General features: G+C 41.9%; 1 non-coding gene across 1 annotated transcript; it reads right to left on the minus strand.

The window, feature by feature from the left end:
• Positions 1-3,395: 3,395 nt before the first annotated feature.
• Positions 3,396-3,468, minus strand: TRNAG-CCC (transfer RNA glycine (anticodon CCC)). Its single transcript has one exon. It is a non-coding gene; the product is annotated as a tRNA-Gly (tRNA).
• Between the last annotated feature and the right edge of the window lie 2,757 nt (positions 3,469-6,225).

The raw sequence follows: 6,225 nt of genomic DNA on the forward strand, positions 1-6,225 counted from the left end.
CCTGCCTCTTTCCAAGTTCTTTTCAGGGTGGAAATCCCCCTTACTGTCACGCCTATGTATTCTGCAAGTTAGGTGCCCAGCTGGTATCTGAATTCTCACCCTGTGGGTCAGACCTACTGCTTAGCAATCTGATGTGGCTGGTAAAAAGCAATTTGCTGTCTCCTGTGTGTAAGACACTGGACTAGAAACTGGCAGGGTAGAGAGCTGGGGGGCAGGATGCAAAGGAGATTAGAGGGGGAGCTTGTAGAACTCTCAAGGGACTCTAACTGGAGAGACCAGGCTCATCCTTTCATGAAAAGATAATGAGCACTTGTACTGGTCTGTGATTAGGGTCTGCCATATGCAGACCCTGAGTGCTATGGCGTAGTCAGGGGAGTGTTAAAAAACAGGGTTTCGAAAGATGGGTATGAGCAAAGCTTCAGAGATGAATGAATGTACATGGCCTCTACGTTTTGTCTAGAGTTTCTACATCTTGAAAGTAGTTACATTCTATAGGAGCGGAGATATAAAGGAAAGTAGTTATTAAACTAATAATCCAGTTGAAGAGATAAGACACAAGGACAGAGAAACACACAGACAGATAAATAATATTGAAAACTATTCTTTTTCTTTTTTTAAAACTAATCTTAATTTTTTTTTTCTATAGAAAAGACGGGAATCACAGCAATTGTGAATCATCCCCAGTGTATGAGAAAGGGAGAACTATGGTTATTCAGGTGTGGTTTCCTGGACAAATAGCATTTGCACTACTCGGGAGCTTGTTAGAAAAGCAAATTCTCAGGCCCTATCCCAGACCCACTGAATCAGACGCTCTGGAGATGGAGACCAAAATCTAGTTTTTAACAACCCCTCCAGGCAATCTGGGTGTACATTTACGTTTGAGAACCTCTAGTATTCATGGTAATGAGTGATAGAGTGGTAATAAAATTAAACACAGAAAGTAAGGTAATATCCTGCCTCTTTCCAAGTTCTTTTTGGAGTGGGAATTCCCTCTGCTGTTGCTCCCATGTATTCTGCAATATCCTAGTATTCAGCCACTGTCTTCTTCCCTCTCAAGTGACAATTGCTTATGTAGCTCAATAACTTTTATTCTCTATTGGTTGGTTTTTTTTTTTTTTTGGCTGCACCAAGTGGCTTACTGGGATCTTAGCTCCTCAACCAGGGATTTAACCCATGGCTTTGGGAGTGAAAAGTGCAGAAACCTAACCACTGGGCTGCCAGAAAAGTGCAGCCAAAATGTGCATTATCTCAGAATCTCCCTGACCACACCAATATACTTGCTGCTTAATGTAGTTTTGGAGAAGCTGTTTTTTGTTTTTATGTTTTGTTTTTTTCCCTCATAGCTTCCAGTTCTGTTCAGCTAGAAAAATTAGCTGTGCTCAGGTGGGAGCTGTTCAGTAATGTGTTGGTAATATAGAGATTAGTTAATCAGCCATGATTTATTAATGATGAATTAATTATACCTGATTATGCAGTTCTGCTAGCTAAATGGAGCTTTAAAGGAGTTATTTTATTAATCATCATGGTGCTAATTGCAGACACTTACAGAAGTATCACTAATTAAACATGCAACCATGTGCAGAACAAGTTGAGCTGCTGAGACCTGCAATAATAAGAAACCCTGACTTTTAGGGGAGCCAAAACAAATTTTATTTTATGCAATATTAGGGAGTTGGGTTGGCAATGTTAATCATTCACTGCAAATTAATACTGTAATTTTTCTTAGCAGGAATTGATCCTTATATCAAAAAATATATAGCACTCTGCATGCATGTGTGCTAAGTCGGTTCAGCTGTGTCTGATCCTATGGACTATAGCCTGCTAGACTCCTCTGTCCATGGGATTCTCCAAGCAAGAATACTGGAATGGGTTGTCATGCCCTCCTCATATAGCACTTTAGTGAGATTCTAATAAAGGGAAAGGTTTTCAATCCTCTAAAGGGAAAGGTTGTTGTTCAATCCTATATTCTCTTTATTTGTTTTATTTTTTGACTGTGGTGGATCTTTGTTGGCTTTCTCTAGTTGCGGTGAGTGGGGGCTACATTTCATTGCAGTGTGTGGGGTTCTTATTGTGGTGGCTTCTCTTGTGGAGCACAGGCTCTAGGCACACAGGTTCAGTAGTTGAAGTGCTTGGGCTTAGTTGCTCAACAGCATGTGAGATCTCCCCAGACCAGAGATCGAACTGATGTCCCCTGCATTGCAGGGCGTATTCTTAACCACTGGGCCACCAGGAAAGCCCCTATATTCTCTTTTATACATATGCAGGATGGTCTTTGCTGAACAGGAAGCTTTGACTGATGGGATGTGACTCACAGCAGGGAAAGTCAAAACCACACACCAGCCCTTTGTATCAGAGAGCATCAGGTGAGTTTAAGACTGTGACCTCTTGGAGACCAAGAACACCAGTGTATTCAATCACAATAAGAGGATTCACAGCCTTGTACTATTTGAGCAGAGAAAGGAATGAGACTGTCCAGTTGAAGGGGCATGTGGTAAACCGAAAGTGAAAGTGTGAAAGTGAAAGTCCCTCAGTCCTGTTTGATTCTTTGAGACCCCATGGACTATATAGTCCACGGAATTCTCTAGGCCAGAATACTGGAGTGGCTAGCCTTTCCCTTCTCCAGGGAATCTTCCCAACCCAGGGATCAAACCCATGTCCCCCACATTGCAGGTGGATTCTTTACCAGCTGAGCCACAAGGTAAACTGAAGGATAGATGAATAATGGGAAAAGCATTTTCAATTTTTAGCTCAAGATGAATGAAAGCCACTTTCTGACTTTTTTTATTGTGATTAATTGGAGTTATGCAGCATCCAGGGCTTCCCAGGGCGCGCAGTTGGTAAAGGACCTGCCTCCCAGTAGAGGAGGATGCAAGAGATGTGGGTTCAATCACTAGGTCAGGAAGATCCGCTGGAGTAGGAAATGGCAACCCTACTCTAGTATTCTTGCCTGGAGAATTTCATGGACAGAGGAGCCTGGCAGGCTACATTCTGTAGGGTTGCAAAGGGTCAGACATGACTGACCACACACTGCTACTATCATGTAGCATCCAAACACCAACCTTCAAGGTTGTCTTAGCACCATAGTTGGAAAATTCTCATTGTGAGTAGCCAAGGAGGTGGTGGCCAACTTCCTCCAAGGAGGCCAAAGAGGTCAGGTGCGACCTCTCCCTGCACACAGAGGGCAGGCATGCTACTGGGGGTCAGTCAAATCAGAAACTGTCTCCTGGGAGTTTGGATCCTGAACAAAGGAAGCAGTACTGTAGAGGTGGTGGCTAGAGGCCTATGCTATAAAGGTCCACACTATAGCTCATTCTCCAGCAAGTTCTTTCTTTTCTTACCTTTTTTTTTTTTTTTTTTTGCGGTAGTGGGTCTTGGTTGCGGCCTGTGGATCTTAGTTCCCTGACCAGGGATTGAACCTGGGCCCCCTGCATTGGGAATGCAGAGTCTTAGCCACTGGACCACCAGGGAGCCCCTCTAGCTTGTTCTTTCTAACATTATTCCAAAGTGTAGCTGTTTTACCATTTACTCAGGCCTCTCAGTCTCCTGCTGAAGACCTTTATTTCCAGATTTTTTACCATTAGAAGCTGTCCTGCAGAGAGCAGCTTTATTTATTTTATTTTCTGTGTCCTGGTACTTTTATTTCTTTACAATAGGTTTGAGAGAGAGGGATTTCTGATTTGAAAAATATGTGTATTTTTCATTTTAGTAGCTATTGTCAGATACCTTTCCAAAAGAATCTGTAGCTGTTCATGTTGCCAGAGCACCTTGTCCTTTGCACCACAACTCACTAGTAGAATTTTGCTAATTGGGTAAGTGATAGCTTATTCTTACTTAATTTGCATTTACTTTTTTTTTTTTGCATTTACTTTTTGACATTAACTTGCCATTTGTATTTTCTCTTCTCTGAATTCTCTATTCATATATTTTGCCCACTTTCAATTGCATTTTGTTACCAGTTTGCAAAAACACTTTCTTCATTATAACCTTTCATCTGTCACAGGTATGGAAATATTTTCCCTGATGTTTTGATATATATTAAAGCAGTCATTATTTTCCATATTTTGTAGATGAGAAAATAAATGCTCAGAAAAGAAACTGACTTGCTTAAGTTTACTCAGCTAGTATAATGATTACATCTGGATTTAAAACCAGGATGTGATTACAAACCAAGTGCCCTCACTATACTTCAAGGAATATCCTAGAGGGTTCCTCTGGTTACTATCCTGTAGAATAAGTTACCCCCAAAGTTAGAGGCATGGAACGGTCACTGGTTATGCTTGGAGATTCTGTCTGTCAGGAAGTTGCCCAGGACATCATGGGGAAGGCTTGTTTCTACTCCATGTGCTGTCAGAGTGCAAAGGCAGGGCTGAGACCATCAAAGGCTTGTTTACATACATGGGGAGCCTGAGTTGGAAACACTAAAGCAACTGAGAACTGGAACAGTTAGGCTTCCCTGAACACTATTTTTTTTTTTTTTTTTGGCCACACTGCTTTCGGGATTTCAATTCCATGACCAGAGATTGAACCTGGGCCCCTTGCAGTGTAAGCATGGAATTCTAATCACTGGACTGCCAGGGAAGTCCCTCAAAATTAACTACTTTTTTTAAATTTATTTTTTATTTTATTGGCCACATGACACATGGGATCTGAGTTCCCCAACAACAGATTGAACCTGCACCCCCTGCATTGGAAGCACAGAGTCTTAACCACTGGACCACCAGGGAAGTCTTGAACACCTTAATCTATATATAGTCTCTCCGCATGATGTTTCCAGCATGGCAAGTTTAGGGTAGCTGGACTTGCTCTGTGTAGGCTTGGCTCCCAAGGCCCAGAGAGAGCCCAGGGGAAGCTGTGTCACCTATTGTGACTCTACCAGGAAGTCACATGATTTTACTTTTGCCACGTTCTATTGGTTGAGGCATTTACAAAGGTCTGTCCAGGCTCACAAGGCAGGAACACAAATCTTATCTCTTGATGGAAGATTATTCATGCCACATTGAAATAAGAGCATGTGAGAAGGGATATATTTGACTATAGTTGTCTTTAGAAAAATATGATCTATCACAAGAGTGTTTTGAGGAATTTCCCACATCCTTGGGAAACTGGGAACAAAAAGGCTTAGCAGGAATAAGAAATACCTTCATAAATAGAGGAACAACAACTACAGTCATTGAACCATCATCAACAAACATATGGATGTGTTGTGTTTATAGATCATCATCAAAGAGTTTAGAAAATGTTCTTAGCTTACTGAACCAGAAGATATTTTCAAGGAACCAGAAACATATGAGCATCAGCTTTTAAGGACTTTGTGGGCTCTCAAGCCTGCTCTGAAAAGGAGGTGGACCGGACTGGATCTGTTCCACACTTAGAGTGAAACACTGTTCTTTGGCTTAGTTCTCTATCTTCAGCTTTCTGAGCTGCTATAACAAAAATACCATAGACTAGGTGGCTTATAAACAACAAACATTTATTTCTTATAGTTCTTATAGGTGGGAGTCCATGATGAAGATGCTGGCAGATTTGATGTCTGGTGAGAGCCTGCTTCCTGGTTCATAGATGGCATTCTTCTTCTTGTGTCCTCACATGGTGGAAGGGGCAAGGGATTTCTCTGGGGGTCTCTTAATAAGGACCCTAATCTGATTAGTGAGGGCTCCACCCTCATGACCTAAACACTGACTAAATGTCCCACCTCCAGGTACCATCACACTGGGGACTCAGTTTCAACATATGAATTTTGGGGACACACTTTCAGTTTGTGGCGGCCCTTTTGGGTCAAAGCCTTGTAGTTACTGTTTCCTGATGCTGCCCAATGCTTCTGGAAAGGCCAGAGTGGCTATTGTTAGGGATGAGTGGTTTATGACTTTGTGCAAGAGCCAGTCGAGGTGATCACAATACCTTTGAGCCAGGTTATTTTAAGTTACAATAGACAGTTTGTGAATTTCATCAACCAACTGGAGGCTCTTCCTAGCTAAAACCACAATTTCAGCAAAAAAGAAAAGAAGAGGTAAGTTAAAAGTGAACACCTGTTCTTCTAAAATTGCTCTACTGCAGGTACTAGCCCTAGAGAGTTGGCAGATGGTTTTGTGTTTCTAAGCCTGACCTTAGCAGCCCTTCATCAATCTTGAGCTGATTGATTCTCAAGAAAGAGGAGACTCTGGTTTCCCAGGGTACCCAAGACACCTTTGCTGTAGTTACTACCTGAAGACCAATTAATTAGTCCAC

Source organism: Capricornis sumatraensis, chromosome 10, assembly GCF_032405125.1.
Source record: "Capricornis sumatraensis isolate serow.1 chromosome 10, serow.2, whole genome shotgun sequence".
Classification (NCBI taxonomy): domain Eukaryota; kingdom Metazoa; phylum Chordata; class Mammalia; order Artiodactyla; family Bovidae; genus Capricornis; species Capricornis sumatraensis.